A 19,945-nucleotide genomic window follows, 5' to 3' on the forward strand; every position below is an offset into this window, starting at 1 on the left:
CCCGAGCCGCGCTCGCGCCGCGGGCCGCCGGCCTGGGCTCAGCGACCGGCTCGCGCGGCCGCGCTCGGGTCACGTGGCGTGTTGCCGTTGACAACGCCGCCCTGGCGCCGGGGCTCGCGCTGCCGTCGGGCCCCGCCAGGTAGGTCGGGCGCTGCCAGGGACCCCGCCCCGAGCGGCGGAGACCCCGCGGGCCGGGCCGAGCCGAGCCGGGCGCCCGGGGCAGCAGCTCCGCTGCGGGGCTCTCGCAGCTAACGCCCCCGGGGGAGCGTCTCCGACCCCCTTGGCTCAAAGCCCTTGCTGGGCCCGTCCGCCAAGAACTGCCCTAGTTCCTGTTTGAACCCAGGTATACTAGATCCCAACATCCCCTGGCAGTGAGTTCCGCAGGTAGTCTGTGTGCTGTGTGAAGAGATGCTTCCTTTTGTTTGTTTAAACCTGCTGCCCGTTCATTTCATTGGGTGAGCCCCGGTTCTTGTGTTCTAAGAAGGGGGGTGAGTAACACGTCCTTCTTCACTTTCTCCACCCCAGTCATATCCCCCTTAGTTGTCTCGTTTCCAAGCTGAACAGTTCCAGTTCTTTTAATCTCTCCACATATGGAAGCTGTTCCATATCCCTCATCATTTTTGTTGCACTTCTCTGTACTTTTTCCAATTCTAATAGATCATTTTTGAGATGGGGCGACCAGAACTTCATGCAGTATTCACGATGTGGTTGTACCATGAATTTATAGAGTGGTATTATGATATTTATTGTCTTATGATCTTGCCCTTTCCTAATGGTTCCTAACATTCTATTAGCTTTTTTGACTGCCGCTGCAGTCAGCAGATGTTTTCAGAGAACTAGCCTCAATGAGTTCAAGAGCTTTCTTGAGTGGTAACAGCTAATTTAGTCCCATCATTTTGTATGTTGGGATTATGTTTTCGGGTCTGGCCTCACCCCTCTCCTTCTCTCGGCGCCGCTGAGTCTTCGCTTGCTTCTTACTGAGAGAGTGGTGCCGAGTCAACAGTGCCTCGCTGCGCACTGAAGACGCGGTGCCGGGCGCGGAGTCGGGTCGACGTGCCGGGGCCAATGCTGACTCCATTCACAAAGCACGGAGTCGGATCTCACACTCCTGCTTTGTCCAAGGCGTGAAAGAGCGGCAAATCTTACAATGCTCACTAATGTGAGCCTCGCCCAGACAGTGAAGACACTGAGTGTGTGGATCACTTCTGGGCATAGAGTTGTGACAAGAGTCGCACGACTTGAAGCCTGGACCACGGGGCATGCCCCGAGCCAGGCACTAACAAAAGAAAAGTTCAGCAAAGAAGCAGTTCAGTGAACTATATACCACTAAGGGTACATCTACACTACAGCGGGGAGTCGGTTTAAGATACGCAAATTCAGCTACGTGAATAGCGTAGCTGAATTCGACGTATTACAGCCGACTTACCCCGTTGTGAAGACGGCGGCAAAATCGACTTCTGCCGCTTTTTGTCGGCGGCGCTTACTACCACCTCCGCTGGTGGAGTTAAAGCGCCGATTCGGGGATCGATTGTCACGTCCCCACAGGACGCGATAAATCGATTCCCGAGAGGTCGATTTCTACCCGCCGATTCAGGCGGGTAGTATAGACCAGGCCTTAGGCTATAAATGCTGCAGCCAAGGGCTGGAGCAAGTTCCAACTACCTGCACTGGTGGCAAAAAGGAACTGAGGGTGGGCGAGCACGCAGCCCCCTTTATGGCGCGATATGTCGGCGCCACTCCAGGGGTCGCAGCGGTGCTCCCCCACTGCGGATACTGCTAAGGGAAAAACTTCCGGCACTGGTGCACGTGGCGAGCACGCACACCTATAGTGGAATACACCTGAGCAACACATCTCAAAGAACGCCAGTTACGGAACAGGTAACTGTCCTTTATGTTTTCCAATGTGTGCATTTATCAACATTGAACCAGAGGGGCAGGAAGATCTGGTGCCTCTGCGGGCATCTTCCTCATTCTCCCCAGATGAAGTGGTGGTGGGCACTTCCACCACACTGCCTGCCATGGACAACAGGGCACACCAAAAGTTGCTCAAGAGGGTGGCTCAAAACTTTCTGGTCCTTTGAGTGTGGCTTTGCTCCTCATTAAGACAATCCATAACACCACTAAGGTGTTGTGGCAAACACCCACCTCTCTTTCCTCCCTCCCCCCATGGCAAAAGGGGTAGAGAGAAAATACTTTGTGTCCTCTGAGGGGTATGAGTGCCTGTTTACTCATCCTCATATGGGCACTCTGGTAGTGGAAGCCGCCAGCCAGAAAGAAAGGCAGGGACAACCAGGGCAGACTCCTAAATCCAAAGAAGCGAAGAAGCTATGTCTCTTTGGTAGGAAGGTGTGTTCTACCGGGGGCTTCAGCTTCGCATTGCCAACTAGTTATAATTCCTGGAACATGCTGTCTAAGTTTCAGGAACTGCTGGATGTCGCTATCAACGTCTTCCAAAGGTGGGGATTTCCCCAGATAGACCTATTCATGACACGGTGCAACAGCAAGTGTCAGCAGTTCTGTTCCTTCCCATGGAGGCCTGGGCTCACTCATGGACGCCTTTCTCTTCCCTTGAAAGGGGCACTTGCTGTATGTGTTCCTGCCCTTCCTGCTCGTCCACAAGGTCCTGCTGAAGGTCTGACAAGAGGGAGCATCAATAATCTTGATAGCACCAGCATGGCCAGGTCAGCCACTGGTTCACCATGCTTCTAGACTTGTCGGTGGACTCGCCTATAACTCTGCCCCTGGTCCCGGACTTCATCACGCAGGACCATGGCCGCCTCCAGCATCCCAATCTAGAGTCTCTCCACCTCATGGAATGGAAACTGCATGCTCAGACTCAGTTAGGGAGGTTCTCCTTGGGCGCAGAAAGCCATCCAGTCGGGCCATTTATCTAGCTAAGTGGAAGAGGGTCTCGATTTGGTCATTGCAGAAGGGCACTCTTCCGTTACAGTCATTAATTCCCTTCATCCTGGACTGTTTACTTCATCTAAAACAGGAAGGCCTGGGTGGTATCATCAATCAAGGTGCACCTGGCCGCTATTTCGGCTTTCCAGCCCGGCTCAGCTGGACAGTCATTGGCCTGTTCCTCAAACGGCTGCATAGACTGTACCTTACGCCCATGTGCGGAATGAATTGTGTTATGTACCCCAATATGGAGGTGACGTGTCACACAACAAAATTCATGTGGTGGAGGTGAGGCCAAGGGGTTTGGAGAGGGGGAGGGGGCTCAGGGCTGGGGGAGAGGGTTGGGGTGGGGCCAGGGATGAGGTGTTCGGGGTGCGGGAGGGTGCTTGGGGCTGGGGCAGAGGATTGAGGGGGGAATGAGGGCTCTGGGGGGGGGGCTGGGGATGAGGGTTGGGGTGTGGGCTATGGGGTGGGGCCAGGGATGAGGCAGTGGCCAATGCCAGGTGCCCCAGAGGGAGTTACCTAACAGGTAATGATCAAGTGATCTCTCTCCTGCCATCCATCTCCACCCTCTGACAGAGGCTAGGGACACCATTCCTTACCCAGCCTGCTAATAGCCATTAATAGACTTAACTTCCATGAATTTATTGGGATTCACTAACTTGGACTCGAGATGTGTTGCTCATGGCCATTCCAAGACCCACCCGCCTCACCTCTGTCGGAGTATCCGGCAAGAAGGAACTGAAGAGGTGGCGGGTTGGCAGGGACCTATATACATACATCTCCATGAAAGTGCGACTCCAGGGGGCTCTACAGCCAACCCGACAGGTACCACAAAGGGAAAAAGCCTTCCGGCAACTGTGCATCTGGCATGCACACACCTATTTGGAATGGATGTGAGTAAGGCTATGTTTTAGTCACAGATATTTTTAGTAACAGGTCACGGGCAATAAACAAAAAGTCACGGCCCCATGACCTGTCCATGACTTTTGCTAAAAATACCTGTGACTAAATCTTACCCTCTGGGAGGGGGGCGCTCCTGAAGACTGCTGTTGGGGTGGGGGGCAGCGTGGGGCGATGCTTCTGCTGGGGGAGGCGGCCTGGGACCCTGCTGCTGCTTGGCGGGGCAGCCCGGGGCCCTCTGCTGCTCCCACTATGGGCAGGAGGCAGCCAGGGTCACTGCCGCTGGTCCCGGACTGCTGTTCCAGGGCAGCTTCCCCAGCTGCTGGGGTGGTCTTGGGGTCAGCCGCACCAGCACTGCAAAATTCACGGCGGTCACAGAAAGTCACAGAAGCCGTGATCTCCATGAATGATTCGCAGCCTTAGACATGAGTAACACATCTCGAAGAACAACAGTTACAAAAGGTAGGTAACCGGGTTTTTTTATGCAATGTTCTCGCTAAAAGTGACTACTTCATACAGTTTCTCATTTGTCTTATGTGTTGAAGCTGTACTTAATGGATGCCTCTGGGCTTCCAGCTTATCATAGAAGAAGCAGGTGTCCCTCGTGAACACATGCCATGGGACCGTAGTATAAGGTGAGTCTCACGCACAGCTGGTATTTTTCCTGGCATATTCAACCTTTTTCCTGATGCTTGATGTACTTCCTCTCCAATCTTGCCAAATTCAGTTATGGTGCACTTTTTATGTAGAGTGCCACCAAGCATGTTGTTAAACAGGTCCTCCGTGCTGGTATTCTCCAAAGATTCAGCTACTAGTCGGTACTCTTCATCTTCCCATGGAGGCCTAAAAATGATCAAGACCAAAGTAAATACTGATTTTATAATCAATTACTTTGGAATTGTAATTAATTATGGTAAGGAATGTATGTTATATAACTACATGAATACCGTTTGCGGGCAAGGGGCTAGCTCTTGCCAAGGCTGTAAGTGTCAGCTGAACATTGACAGACTCATAGCTGGAAACCAGACCAACTCGCCTTTGTTAGTATTTTTCAAGCTAGGTGTTAGACTTGTAAAAATGTGTTTAATGTTTAGACCAGGGATTGGCAACCTGTCAGAAGTGGTGTGCCGAGTCTTCATTTATTCACTCTAATTTAAGGTTTCGCATGCCGGTAATACATTTTAACGTTTTTAGAAGGTCTCTTTCTATAAGTTTATATTATATAACTAAACTATTGTATGTAAATTAAACAAGGTTTTCAAAATGTTTAAGAAGCATCATTTAAAAGTAAATTAAAATGCTGATCTTACGCCACCAGCCTGCTCAGCTCGCTGCCACCCTGGGGTTCTGTTCACCTAGGCCAGCAGCGGGCTGATCAGGGCCTGCGGCCAGGACCCCAGACCTGTGTGTGTGGGGGGGTGCTTCAGAGATCAGGGCAGAGGGCTGGGGGGGTGCAGGGCAGAAGCTGGGTGTGGGGGGGGTTCAAGGGTCAGGTCTGGGGGCTGTGGGGGGTGCAGGGCAGAAGGCTGGGTTTGTGTTTGGGTGGGGGGGTTCAGAGCTGGGGGGTGTAGGGATGCAGGGCAGAAGGCTGAGTGTGTGGGGGGGTTCAGGGCAGAGGGCTGGGAGGTGTGGGGGGTTGAGGGCAGTAGGCTGAGTGTGTGGGGGGGTTCAGGGCAGAGGGATGGGGCTGTGGGGGTGCAGGGCAGAAGGCTGGATGTGTGTTGCGGTATGGGGGTTCAGGGCAGAAGGCTTGGGGGGATGGGGCTGTGGGGTGCAGGGCAGAAGGCTGGGTGTGTGTTGGGGTCGGGGAATTCAGGGCAGGGGGTGGGGGGTGCAGGGCAGAAGGCTGGGGTGCTCGGCTCGTGGGGGTGCTCCCAGCCCCCTGCCCTGAGCGGCTCATGGCAGGGGGCTGGAAGGGATATGCCCTGTTCCACCCCCTTTCCCCAGGCTCCGTCCCTACCTCTCTCTGCCTGCTCTACCAAGCTGTGTGCACGCTGCGGCTCTTCCCCCCCCCCCCCTCGCTAGGGCCATCAACTGATTGGCCAGGGACGGAGCGGAGCCGGGGCAGGAAAGCACCACGCTGGGGGAAGAAGTGGGGGAGGGGGGAAGCTTGGCTGCTGCAGAACCAAGCTTCTGCCTCCTGCCCCCGCAGGGGAGAGCATTGGGCGGGGGGGGGGGCTGAGTGGGGCTGGGGGCCGGGACCGCAGCGGGGAGCTGCGTGCCACTCAGAATCGGCTCGCGTGCCAAACATGCCGTCGGTTGCCGACCCCTGGTTTAGACTCTGTAAAATGCTTGTAAGTTGCTGCATGCATTAATCTTACTTGTAATGTCTGTATCCCATGCTATAAGGTAGTATGTAAGTTTTGCTTTATAACAGTAAAAATGCCATCTCTGGACTTAAGTATCAGAGGGGTAGCCGTGTTAGTCTGGATCTGTAAAAAGCAACAGAGAGTCCTGTGGCACCTTCATGCATCCGACGAAGTGGGCATTCACCCACGAAAGCTTATGCTCCAATACATCTGTTAGTCTTAAAGGTGCCACAGGACTCTGTTGCTTCATCTCTGGACTTGTGAACCCAGGTAGAGGAGGAGTGGTTTCCCCCATCCATCCAGAGAAACTATCAAAACTAAGTGGGCCATTGCGGAACATCACGATACAAAGACTAGGTTAATGGCTCTCTCACACCCATGAAGGTGGTATGTGCAAGAAAGCTCGTCTCCTCAGCTTGAATTCTGGAAGAAGGAAATAAAAATACCTGACAGGAAAATTCTTTATCTCTTTGCTGTTTGTGCTCTCAGAAGGCTGGAGTTAGGAAACAAAAGCAGAGATCCCGAGAGCCAACCTGGGTTAACCCTAAAAGACATTTAGTGCTGACAGATTACTACAACTCTGTCACCTTTTGGAACCATGGATTGTAACTCATGTAGATATGTTGTCTGCTTTAACCTGTAAATAACTCTCATATTTCTTGTTCCTAGTTAATAAATCATTAGTTAGTTTACTATAGAATTGGCTACAAGCTTTGGTGTGAGAGCTGAGGTACAAATTGACCTGGGGTAAGTGACTGGTCTCTTGGGACTGGAAGCAACCTGAATCTTTTGTGACCTTTGGTATTTGGCTGGGTTCGGCAACCTGCGGCATGCGTGCCAAAGGCGGCACGCGAGCTGATTTTTAGTGGCACTCTACCGCCAGCCGGGGTCCCAGCCGCAAGCCCCACTTAGCCTGCTGCCTGCCTGGATGAACGGGACCCCGGCTGGCAGAGGCTGTCGGACGGAACCCCAGACCGGCAGCGGGCCGAGCCCACTGCCAGTCTGGGGTTCCATCCACTGGCTCCTGCAAATGTAAAATGTGTGACTGGCACGCGAAACCTTAAATTACAGTAAATAAATGAAGACTTGGCACACCACTTCTCAAAGGTGGCCGACCCCTGGTATATGGCAACCAACTGTCGCTAAGTCCAGCTTGCCTGGGTGGCAAGATAGACTGGAGTGCCCAAGGGGACTGTTTGTGACTCCATGGTTAGACTCTTTATAGTGCTTCGGGAGTTCACATTTGTGACTAGGTTAGTGAAGTCTAATTTTTGAGCATATAACGAGTTTGGCACGTCTGCCCTGATTTTAGACAGTCTGCCCTGATGGGCCGTGAACCACTCCAGACAATTTGACAACCCAGAGCCTCATTGTAACTCTTTTTGCACAATAAAGAAAGCTGATAAATACCACTGAACTGGTTCTTTTTTGTCAATGATGGTAAATCAACTTGAAGCACTCCTTCCATTTATAGTAATTGTAACATTAAAAAAATTAATCAGGTATCATGTTGTGAACATTAACTATAACACAGTACTGTCAGTCGAAGGCCACAAATTAACTTTGTTAGGGCTGCACATTTGACATGCCTGTGTTAAAGCCTAGTTTAAAAAATGATTTTAAAACATTTTCTCAACTGTCTGTCTACATAATTGTTCTAGGTTTGTCATGTTTGGTATCATTGTGTTCATCTGAGAAAGGGCTTTTGAATGAGACCCCAACTTGATCCATTTCCAACAATGTTGTATTATCAAAATTTCTACCAACTGGAGGATCTGGAGCCATGGAGGAAGGGGGACAGTGAGTCCCCCTGCCACAGCACAAAGGGTGACACCACTGAAATTATGATTCTGTAGATTTTTACAAAACAAGTGACACCTTCCATACTTTTCTGTCATTAACTTACTCACAGAATTACACATGTTCCCAAACTATTAAGGGCTTTTAAGGGAGGCTGAGGCCATCGTACTGAAGTCTAATTAAATTCCCCCTTTGTCTCTTGTCATTCTTGTAGATGCCTTATTTCTTTTGCTAGCTAATGTCTAAAGCCATGAAATCCTATTAACCTGAATCTACCCCACACGGTGTGATGGAGGGAGGTGGAGAATGTGAGAGCTGGACATACTTTCTCCTGAGTGTGCCCTATTTTCTCTGTTAGTATAGGTGGATGGTGCTTATTGAGAGAGATTTCTTCAGGTGAAGGAGATGGGCTTCTACATCAGCTCCTTGTCTAGAGCCGCCTGCAGCAAAGCACACCTGGACTCCCAGTCATCCCCAAGACATTATCAGGTGGCTCCAAGCTACAATTACAGATGGACAGATCTTCACTACGAAGGTAGCAGGGGCAACATGGAGAAACTGCAACAACTCCTAGTGACCTCAGGTATGTCATTCTCCTAAAGCAGGGCAGGCGTGAGAGAGCCCTTCCTGGCTACTGGTGTTACAGTGAATGCAAACATTCCCATAGGGACATAAGAGTTGCCAGACTGGATCAGAACGATGGTCCATCTAGTATAGTGTCCAGTCTATCAGTGACTGGTATTAGTTATTTAAGAGGAAAAGTGTCTCTTGTCTCTGCTGTTTAAAGGTTTAAGATTCAAATACCCTAGTTTAAGCCAGCCTCTAGCCAGACCATCATGGTCAGTTCTCTGTGCTAGAGGCAGCTTCCCTGTGAGCTTGCTGATGATGTCCCTTTGGTTGTCAGACAGGGAGCTGGTTGACAGGAAGGATTACTATGGCAAGACTCCGCTCTACTGGGCTGCGTATAAAGGGCAGAAGCTTTCCATGGAGTTACTGCTGCAATATTCAATTTAAGAATATAGGGGCCTGATTTTTCTCAGGGTGCTGAGCACCCACAACTCCAAGTGAAGTCCAAGGGAGCTGCACCTGAAAATAAGGCCTTAGGTGTTTCCAATTAGACATCCAAAACTGCAAGTACACAAAATCAGCACTCACTTTAGGAAATTTGAGCCTAAGCTTGTTGCCCGTCCTCCACCCTGGGCCACATGTCTAATTTGTATCTTGGAGAACAGAGTTTCCAACCATGCTAGGAAGCTATTTGTGATCGAGGAATGTTCACCTTAAAATCCTTCCCCCTTTTTCAAGGAGCAGCCTTTTATAATGTATTAAGTGTTTGCAGCTACAGCTGCACGTGACAGTCCACATCTCAACAGTGGCCTTGAACATCTGGATGGGGGGGTCAGATCCAGGACACCTCAGCACGGAAAAGTGGGTCAAGTGAAGCTTTCCTCCCCTCCCCCCATCTCTAGCAAAGAAATGTGGAGCCCTTCCTTGAAGTAAAAATAACACCTAGTAAATGTAGTAAAGCTGGTCTCAGAGTGCTAATAGGAGAGGATTTATCACAGCAGAGCAGTGACACTCGAGGCTGACGTTTGGGGGCTGCAAGTGGCTCTTTAATGTGTCTCCTGCGGCTCTTTGCATCACATTATATTAAAACACAATGTGATTTAATTATTAACCAATCAGGATGCTTTCAATGAATTCTCACTTCTGTGGCTCTTTTGGGTAATATTGATCACTAATTTGGCTCGTGACCCACTGGGGTCTGAATATCACTGCATTAGAGACATCAGTAACCTGTGTGAATCCTCTTTCTGTGCTACATGCTTGTAATTCTTACTCGTCAGTGTCCCACTGAGATAGATGGGATGAGTCTCTTGTTTGCAGGGATGGGAAACAAATATTAAAGCAATTGTTTTTATTGAAATAATGAAACAGAATGATGGGAAGCTTCCAAAAAGCTAATGAGACCAAGGCAGGTCAAGCTCATGAGTCCTTCTATAATAACCCTTCTACAATAATTCATATGTCCCCTGAAGTTCTGAGGCTGCCCTATTTGGCTTGGGGACCCTCTACTGTGCAATCAGACACACAGAGTATGTGGCAGACTGGGCTCATAACTAAAGAGAGTTGCAGAACTCTGACCTAGTTTGGGTTGTGTCCTGATGTCTGAATGTAGGAATTGCCACACTGGATTGGACCTAGGGTCCACCTAGTCCAGTCTCTTGTCTCTGACAGTGGTCAGCATCAAATGCTTCATAGGAATGTGCAAGAATGCCAAAATAAGCAGTTGTTTTATAATCTGTCCCTATGAATGTCTCAGATTTACTGCCCATGTTACACTGTGGGCAAGTAGCAGCAGCTCCCTGTGCATCTGAAGGGGATCTGATTATACAGGCAGCAGATGGGAAAGATACAAAACAGTTAGTGACTAGTGGAGCTCGGTCTGGGAGAAGGAAATAGAGCAACTCAAGGACTATTTCTGTCTCCAGCAAGGAAACCCAAAGACCTTCCCTGCTACTAGGCCAGTGGTTCTCAAACTTTTGTACTGGTGACCCCTTTTACACAGCAAGCTTCTGAGTGCGACCCCCCCCTTAAGAATTAAAAACACTTTTTAAATATTTAACATTATTATAAATGCTGGAGGCGAAGGGGTGGAGGCTGACAGCTTGTGACCCCCCCACGTAATAACCTTGCAATCCCCTGAGTGGTCACGACCCCAGTTTGAGAACCCCCAGTTTTTTTCTGAGCTGTCTCTCTCACTCAGTCACTCAGGGCTTGCTCACTTTTCTGCCTGCTCAGGCCTGTAGTATATGCTATATGCCTTTGTGTGTGATCTTTAGCACCAACATTAATTTCAGGACTCAATGACCATTGTAGGGCAGGGATGGGGGTGCCTGTATGTCTGGCCACCTGGCCTGATTATTGCAGCTTTTTGGTAATTCAGACATGTACGTACTTTTAAAATGGAGTTGTTTTCTCCCCTTCCCTCAGCATGGTGCTGATGTGAACCTTCAGGATAACTGGGGAGTGACTCCCATGTACCTGGCAGCTTGCAGTGGGCAGATAGAGTGTATCCGGCTTCTGGTGCAGGCTGGCGCTGACATCACTTACAAGAACAAGGTATTTAAGTTTTTTAGTGAGACATTTGCAAAGGCACATGAGATGCTCTAAACCTGATCTGTAACTGCCCCACCATGAGCTGGGCTCTTTTCCATGTTCACAACCTGAGCACAATTGGGTTTGGTTGGTACTCAGGGGGGAGATTACCATAGGAACACCTACATGCTATGGGACGTGTCAGTAAGTGGCACTTTTCCCTCAGTCATCTCTGAAGTGATTCCCCAACATGGTGCTGGAGGTGCCAGCTTCCATATGAGAACAAAAAGCAAGGTCCTGCCTGTCTGTTGTCAGTAAAAGTTACATGGAGCTTTTGACAAGAGCTGGAGTGTTAGCCCCAGTGCCCACATGGATTATTACATTCTGCCTCCCTAGATTTCCCCTGCAGTTTCAATTGGATATGGGATTCTTCACTTCCTAATATAAACTGATTTGTACTGTTGCTTTATGCTGCTGGGTTTTCCAGCCCCCACTTTTCATGGGTGTCTGTAAAGCTGTATAAATAGTTGTAAAGTGCCTTGAGATGGAAGGTGCTCTAAAAATGTAAAAGATTAAGAAACAAAGGAATGGCCATACTGGGTCAGACCAAAGGTCCATCTAGCCCAGTATCCTGTCTACCGACAGTGGCCAGTGCCAGGTGCCCCAGAGGAAATGAATATAACAGGTAATCCTCAAGTTATCCATCGCCTGTCGCCCATTCCCAGCTTCTGGCAAACAGAGGCTAGGGACACTATCCCTGCCCATCCTGGCTGATAGCCATTGATGGACCTATCCTCCATGAACTTATCTAGTTCTTTTTTGAACCCTTTGAATTTTGGCCTTCACAACATCCTCTGGCAAAGAGTTCCACAGGTTGACTGTGCGTTGTGTGAAGAAATACTTCCTTTTGTTTGTTTTAAACCTGATGCTTATTAATTTCATTTGGTGACCCCTAGTTCTTGTGTTAGGAGAAGGAGTAAATAACACTTCCTTATTTACTTTATCTACACCAATCATGATTTTATAGACTTCTATCATATCCCCCCTTAATCGTCTTTTTTCCAAGCTGAAAAGTCCCAATCTTGATTAATCTCTCGTCATATGGAAGCTGTTCCATACTCCTAATCATTTCTGTTGCCCTTTTCTGAACCTTTTCCAATTCCAATATATCTTTTTTGAGATGGGGCAACCACATCTGCATGCAGTATTCAAGATGTGGGCGTACCATGGATTTATATAGAGGCAATATGATATTTTCTGTCGTATTATCTGTCGCTTTCCTAATGATTCCCAATATTCTGTTTGCTTTTTTGACTGCCGCTGCACATTGAGTGGATGTTTTCAGAGAACTATCCACAATGATTCCAAGAGCTCTCTCTTGTGCGGTAACAGCTTATTTAGACCCCATCATTTTATATGTATAGTTGGGGTTATGTCTTCCAATGTGCATTACTTTGTATTTATCAACACTGAATTTCATCTGCCCAGTCACCCAGTTTTGTGAGATCCCTTTGTAGCTCTTCGCAATCTGCTTTGGACTTAACTACCTTGAGTAGTTTTGTATCATCTGCAAATTTTGCCACCTCACCGTTTACCCCTTTTCCCAGATCATTTATGAGTATGTTGAATAGGACTGGGCCCAGTAGAGACCCCTGGGGGACACCACTCTTTACCTCTCTCCGTTCTGAAAACTGACCATTTATTCCTACCCTTTGTTTCCTATCTTTTAGCCTGTTACCCATCCATGAGAGGATCTTCCCTCTTATCCCATGACAGCTTACTTTGCTTATGAGCCTTTGGTGAGGGATCTTGTCAAAGGCTTTCTGAAAATCTAAGTACACTGGATCCCCCTTGTCCACATGCTTGTTGATCCCCTCAAAGAATTCTAGTAGACCGGTGAGGCATGATTTCCCTTTACAAAAAACATGTTGACTCTTCCTCAATAAATTATGTTCATCTATGTGTCTGACAATTTTGTTCTTTATTATAGTTTCAACCATTTTGCTTGGTATTGAAGTCAGGCTTACCGGCCTGTAATTGCCAGTATCATCTCTGGAGCTCTTTTTTAAAATTGGCGTCACTTTGCTATCCCCCACTCATTTGGTACAGAAGCTGTTTTAAATGCTAGGTTACAAACCACAGTTAGTAGTTCTGCAGTTTCACATTTGAGTTCCTTCAGAACTCTTGGGTGAATACCATCTGGTCCTGGTGACTTACTACTGTTTAATTTATCAATTTGTTCCAAAACCTCCTCTAATGACACCTCAGTCTGGGACAGTTCCTCAGATTTGTCACCTAAAAAGAATGGCTCCGGTTTGGGAATCTCCCTCACATCCTCAGCCGTGAAGATGGATGCAAAGAATTCATTTAGTTTCTCCTCAATGGCCTTCTCATCCTTGAGTGCTCCTTTATCATCTCGATCGTCCAGTGGCTCCACTGGTTGCTTAGCAGACTTCCTGCTTCATAGAATCATAGAATATCAGGGTTGGAAGGGACTTCAGGAGGTCATCTAGTCCAACCCCCTGCTCAAAGCAGGACCAACGCCAACTAAATCATTAAAACCTGGCGATGCTGGGGAATGAACCCAGGGCCTCATACATGCAAAGCATGTGCTCTACCGCGGAGCTACATCCCCAGACAAATGCTTCTGATGTACTTAAAATAATTTTTGCTATTACTTTTTGAGTCTTTGGCTAACTGGTCTTCAAATTCTTTTTTTGGCCTTCCTAATTATATTTTTACACTTCACTTGCCAGAGTTTATGCTCCTTTCTATTTTCCTCACTAGGATTTAACATCCACTTTTTAAAGGATGCCTTTTTGCCTCTCACTGCTTCTTTTCCTTTGCTGTTTAGCCACGGTGGCACTTCTTTGGTTCTCCTGCTGTTTTTTAATTTAGGGTATACATTTAAGTTGAGCCTCTATTATGATGTCTTTAAAAAGTTTCCATGCAGTTTGCAGGGATTTCACTTTTGATACTGTACCTTTTAATTTCTGTTTAACTAACTTCCTCATTTTGTGTAGTTCCCTTTTCTGAAATTAAATGCTACAGTGTTGGACTGCTGTGGTGTTTTCCCCGCCACAGGGATGTTACATTTAATTACATTACGGTCACTACACCTCTACCCCGATATAACGTGACCTGATATAACACGAATTCGGATATAACGTGGTAAAGCAGCTCTCCGGGGGGGGGGCAGGGCTGCACACTCTGGTGGATCAAAGCAAGTTCAATATAACGCGGTTTCACCTATAACACAGTAAGATTTTTGGCTCACAAGGACAGCGTTATATCAGAGTAGAAGTGTATTACCGAGCAGTCCAGCTATATTCACCTCTTGGACCAGATCATGTGCTCCCCTTAGGACCAAATCAAGACTTGTTAAATTGTTCCATCATCCAACACTACTACAGCACCTTCCATCCCAAAGGGCTTTACCTACCTTGTTACAATGACATAATTCATTTGAAGAATCACATTTCTATCTGAAAAATATGTTGTACCTACTATTGTTACCAATATTCCCCCAGTAAGTTTATTCTAGGGTGTTCCTTTTGCGTTTTAGTGTGAATTCATGCTGAAATTCACCAAGTTCAATGGTCCCAGCAACTCCCCTCACATGTGCAGTCGTCCCCCACTCCTCTTCTGAGCGTGGGACGTCACAGCAACTCCTCTCGGACAGGCAGTCGTCCCCTGCCCCCTCCCTCTCAGCATGCGATGTCCCAGCGACTCCCCTCACATGCACAGTCGTCCTCTGCCCCCAGCAACTCCCTTCACCCCACCCCACCCTTTCCCAGCGTGCTGTGCTTAGGCTTCAACCCCCTCCCTGCTAGTCAAAGCAAGCGGGCTGAGACCCTTCTGCGTGAGTATTTATTCACTCTAAACGCTGACTTTGCTCGCTCGACCTCATGTGGCCTCTCACAGCACCAGCCCTTAATTACCCCCTGGCCTTCCTCATCCCTCAGCTCCACCCCACCTTCCCTACCTCAGCTGTGCTCCACAAGCCCCTGCCCTCGCCCTCTAGCCCCACTCTCCTTCCTCAGTTTGTTTATCAGATGATGTTCATCCAGAACAAAGCCTGACCCCAGCTGCTTTCTTTTTATCTCAGAAGACAGGAGCCACCCCTAAGCGTCTGGTCTCACAAACTGCACTGATATCCTGGATTGAATCCTGCTGCCGACAGCCGCGCTCCCTGAAACACCTCAGCCACCTGCGTATCCGAACCACCCTTGGGCATCAGAGGCTTGAAGCCATTAGGGGATTTGACCTCCCAACCCCACTGAAGCGCTACCTTATGTATGAGGATCTTGTTCTGCAGGATGGCCTGTAGCCGCGGGAAGTCTGGCCAGTCTACACCTGTACCCACAAGGACAAAGTGACAATGGGGAGAGGAGCCAACGCTGTTTCATCTTTTCGTCATCAGCTCCTCAAAGCCACAAGAGAGATGGATTTTGTGTTGGCATCTTACCTTTCTGTGGCCTAATCTGAGCCCCATCCAGGAACGGATCAGAGGCTGCTGTCTGTGGAGACTGCTGGTGATTCTTACTCTGGAACATGCCTGTAGCTCCAGCGTGCATTGAGGAGAGGAGAGCTCTGTCTCCTGCCCTGAAGAGCTTGCTAGGTAACATGCTACAGCAGGTCTCAGAGAGCTGGTCTCGGCCAGGAGGAGAGAAGGGGAGAAGCGGCTCCTCTCCCTCCGTTTCTCGTTCAGGTATGAGTTTGACAAGTGTTATAGGAACAAAAATGTGCATACAGGCTCCTACCTGCAGTCAGACCTTTTACTGTCAAAATACTGTCTGGCCCAAAGGAAGGCACTGGGGAGTTGCTGTGATTCTCCATTCCATCTACCTGCCCAGGTACTATAGTATTGGAGCACCGGTGATTCAAGGCAGGGAGGAAGGTGGTCACTGACCCATTGCCATCCCCTACTGATCTGCAGCAGCTGGATCTGTTTTTACATGCCCCTTTGACTCATGTCCCTCACTTCACTGCCACCACATTCTCACCTCCTGTCACTTGCTGCACTTCCATCAGTTTCTGCCTCCTGTCCTCACTCCCATCCCACGTTACTTGCTTACTTGAGTCAGGCAGCTTGTTTTCCATGAAGTGTGCGTAGAGGACAGAAGAATCAGTTCCAGCCCACTCTCCAAAAGGCCAGATTTTCAGCTCCCATGGAAAACAATGGTGACCCTCTGTCCTTGCTCCATGGAGGAGAATCAGAGCTGCTGGGTGGGGAGCCCTTTTGGAAGTGTAGCCCAGAGTGTGCCAGTACCTGTTGGATTCACTGGATCTGATTTCCCTGTATTAAGGCTGCCTCAGATCCCTGGGCAGAGCCTGGACCAAGTGTCAGTACAACCAGGACATGTGATCTGAGTCTTCATAGCCTGTCTTGGCCACAGAGCTGGGTCAGGGGCAGAGCCTGACTTTTATGTAAATACTGTAAAATTATTGCAACTAATTGATAACAGTGCCCTGGAGCCAAGCTGACAGGAGGTGGGGGCTGTTAGGGGTGTGGCTGGCTGGTGCAGAGAGCCATGGGGTGTGACTGTGTCCTCATTCAAACTAAAATACAGGCAAAGGCTGCCTGAGTGTTTAAGAAAACACAAGCCACAAGGTGGGGGAGCTCTGCCCCCTGCCTCAGTGACCTTCCTCATCTGAGTCACATGGTGGGGGGCTCTCTATCACAACTGCAGGCCTGTCTGTGTGCCCCTTGTGGGTGTAGCCAGTCCAGGATGTTTGGCTCTTTGGCAAGGCCCAGCTCCAAATTAGGAGTGAGGATTTCTCTAGTGGGGTTGGAGTGAGCCAGTCCCCATAGGGATTTTCCTCACTGTACTCTCTATCTTCATTGGCAGTTATTCTTAATGCTGGAGGAAGAAGGGTTAGAGGTCACAGAACAACAGCGGGGCTGGGGGGGAGGAGAGAGAAGACCTACTCTCTAACTCACAGCCTGACCTCCCTGTGCAATGTTGTGGCTTAGCTGGAAGATCTAATTTTAGGAGGTGATAACCCCTCCCCCGTGATTTCCCCAACAGATAGCAAGTGAGCTTGTGCAGCATTAGCAAGATAGATTTAGGAATAAGATCCAGGTGTGGGTCCCTGGAAGAGAGAAGGACCCAAAGAATGTCCAGCTTTACTGAAAAGCGGCAGTGCACAATGGGGGAGGAAGATGTATGATGTCATTTTCATACCCTTGTTTGCAGTTATTCCTGTTGCAAATACTAGCTGCTATAGGACCTGGGGGAATAGGTAGGGCGTCAAGGGATGTGGGTCTCCCAGAGCTCAGAGCAGGGCCCTCTAGAATGTGATTATGCAACTGTATAAAGGGCCCCACAATTTCTTTCTGCCAGGATGGTGTATAAAACCAAATCCATTTTCCAGCCCTCAGCTTGTCGGCTGCTATATAGGAGCTTGCAGGAGGGGAAAACTGTAGCTGGCTGAAGAGCAGGGGGACCTGCAACAGCATGGGGTAGAGGGGCTGATACGCTTTCTGGGAGGTGGCTGACACTTGAAACTCTTTAGGCCTGAACTCTGGCCAGCTAAGGGCCATGTCAGATACCATCCCCAGCTGTACATCTCTTAATGCGCTGCTATCCCTGCCAGCCTCTTAAGATGCCCCCACTGCCTCTCATGACAGCCTGCCCCCTACTGCTCCCTTGTAGGAACAGCACATCTTATTGAATGATTTTGCAGTTAATATTGCAGCCTAGTACTGCAGAGCTCATTGTAGCCCACTCACTGAAATAAGGAGCTTTGCTGCATAATCTAAGATTTACCTGTTGAATAATACAAAGACTGAGGGTCTAGGAGGAGTGGAGAGCTCTTAGTGTTCCCCTAAGATTTCAAAAGCCAATTACGTTACCTACAATAGCGCTTTTAATTTCCAAAAAAGGGTAACCACGGTTGTGTTCTGCCCTAAAGGAATTGCCAGAGTATTACCAGGGAGCTTGTCTCTGACCGGCAGAGGGCTCCCCAGAGCAAGCTAGTCTTGCTGACCCCTGACAGGACGTGGGTACAGCCCTCTGCTCAAGGATAGGCCCACAAATAGTAGTTCTTTGAGAACAGAAATAATCTTTATTAAAAAAGGAGATAAGTTACAGGAAATTTAATAAAGGAAGAAAGAAGGCATAGAACATAAGGAAACAATAGGATTACATGTAATATAATGGCGCAGCAAAATAAAAGAAACTATGTAAGAAAACACACACCTAAAATAAATATAGCAGTTTCAACGTAGCATATATATGAATGAATAAATAAAAAAATAAAATTAAATAAATGAGAGAGCGAGAGAGAGAGATTCCTCATACACAAGAGTTTTTCATTCTAGTAATACAATACTTAATACAATGAAATATGCGTGGCCTCTGTACACCTACGAGTACAGTCACAGTTAAAAGCAATTACTTGACATCCACATTAATACCTATCATTAGACATTTAACATTTGATTAACATTTAACTATTCACACTTAACATCCTAACATTTAACATCCAGTAAGCGCTGGCCAGGCGGTTATCAGATGGGTAATAGGGGAAGATCTCACTCAAACCACAGGCAGTCATCTTTATTTACAGGTGAAACCCATACACTCTTGGATAGTAAATAGAAAGATTAGGCTTACACAGACACCACAATTCCCTCTGATCGTCTAAGACAGTAGTTCTCAAACTTCCCCCCCCCACCACCACAGACCACTTGAAAATTGCTGAGGGTCTCGGCGGACCACTTAATGATCTTTCCAAGTGTTGTTTGTACCGTTCGTTAACTATTGTAAAGCTCTTTGGATAAAAGCGCTATTAAAAAAAAAAAGCTTTTGTTCTACAAATAAAAGCACAAAACTCATATTTTAATATCAGTAGTCTTACCTTTCTAATGCGATGGATGTGCCCTCTTTCCCCCACCACAGCAGCCCCTGAGCTGGGGCTAGGAAGGAGAGGGGGCGTGTCTCCCTCTCTCCCCTGCCTCAGCAGCCCCTAAGCTGGGGCTGGGAAGGACGGGGAGAGTCTCTCCCTGGCAACCGCAGCCCTGGAGCTGAGGAAAGTCGCCTCTTTCTCTGGCTGCCGCAGCCCTGCACATCCCAAATTCCCCCCACTCCCTCTTCTCACCCCACTGCCCCCTTGCACCTACCCCCTATTCCCCCCCCCCCTCCCAACCAGCACTTTACCTTACATGTGAGCCTTCTCCAGTGTCCAGGCACCTAATTAGTGAAGCCACACCTGCGCGGCTCCACTAATTAGGTAGGTGGCCCTTCATTTTCTTGTGTGCAGCCGCCCAGGCACGCACCTTAGAGGGAACTATCCACGGACCACCTGAATGGAGCTCGGACCACAGTTTGAGAACCTCTGGTCTAAGAGGTCCTTCTGTTCTGTCAAGGAGTCTGTTGGTTTTGAGAGTGATGGTTATCTGCTGCTCTGCTACAGACGGGTGCTGCCAGGGAGGCAGAGGCGAATGCTGCCTGCTGAGGCTGTGTGGTAGCTGTTGCTGGCTGAGTTGCTTATGGTAGTAGTTGCCAGGGCAACCTCAGGGTTCTCTTGCTGCTGCTGCTGCTTGCAGGTGGCGGCAGCTTCTGTTCTTTAAGCTCTGAACCCAGCTCAGCCTATTGGCTGCTGCCCTTATATACGGTGTGCGCTCTCACGGTTCAGTCCTTTCAGCCAATCAGCTTTCTAGCTCCTCCCCAGTTCCTCCTTTGTGATGTTAGCTTTAAGCCCCTTCTAGTCACATGTACCTGTAGGTCATCCTCTTTGGACATCATCTTTAAGCTCCGCCCCGACACCATCTTGGATTTTAGGGCTTTTTGCTGAGTCATTCCGTACAGGAAGTGGAATTTCCTAGTATGTCACAGGAAATGTAATTTCCTACTACCTCACATTGTATCTCTCAGAGATGGAATCTTCCCCTACCCTTTCCCTATATCCGTCATTTTGGTCAG

The 19,945-nt window shown here is 48.6% G+C and overlaps 1 protein-coding gene across 13 annotated transcripts in view; it reads left to right on the forward strand.

Annotated features, from left to right (window-relative positions):
* Nucleotide 1: 1 nt before the first annotated feature.
* Nucleotides 2-19,945, forward strand: part of LOC101941679 (SRSF protein kinase 3-like) — a 76,156-nt gene continuing 56,212 nt past the window's right edge. For 5 of the 13 annotated variants that reach the window (XM_065552790.1, XM_065552804.1, XM_065552801.1 and 2 more), the window contains exons 1-5: nucleotides 146-3,192; nucleotides 4,353-4,442; nucleotides 8,280-8,499; nucleotides 10,911-11,039; nucleotides 15,124-15,726. The gene's annotated coding sequence lies outside the window, so the exon portion shown is untranslated. The other 8 variants (XM_065552799.1, XM_065552795.1, XM_065552794.1 and 5 more) reach the window with 8 other exon arrangements.

Source organism: Chrysemys picta, chromosome 7 (genome assembly GCF_011386835.1).
Source record: "Chrysemys picta bellii isolate R12L10 chromosome 7, ASM1138683v2, whole genome shotgun sequence".
NCBI classification, from domain to species: Eukaryota; Metazoa; Chordata; order Testudines; family Emydidae; genus Chrysemys; species Chrysemys picta.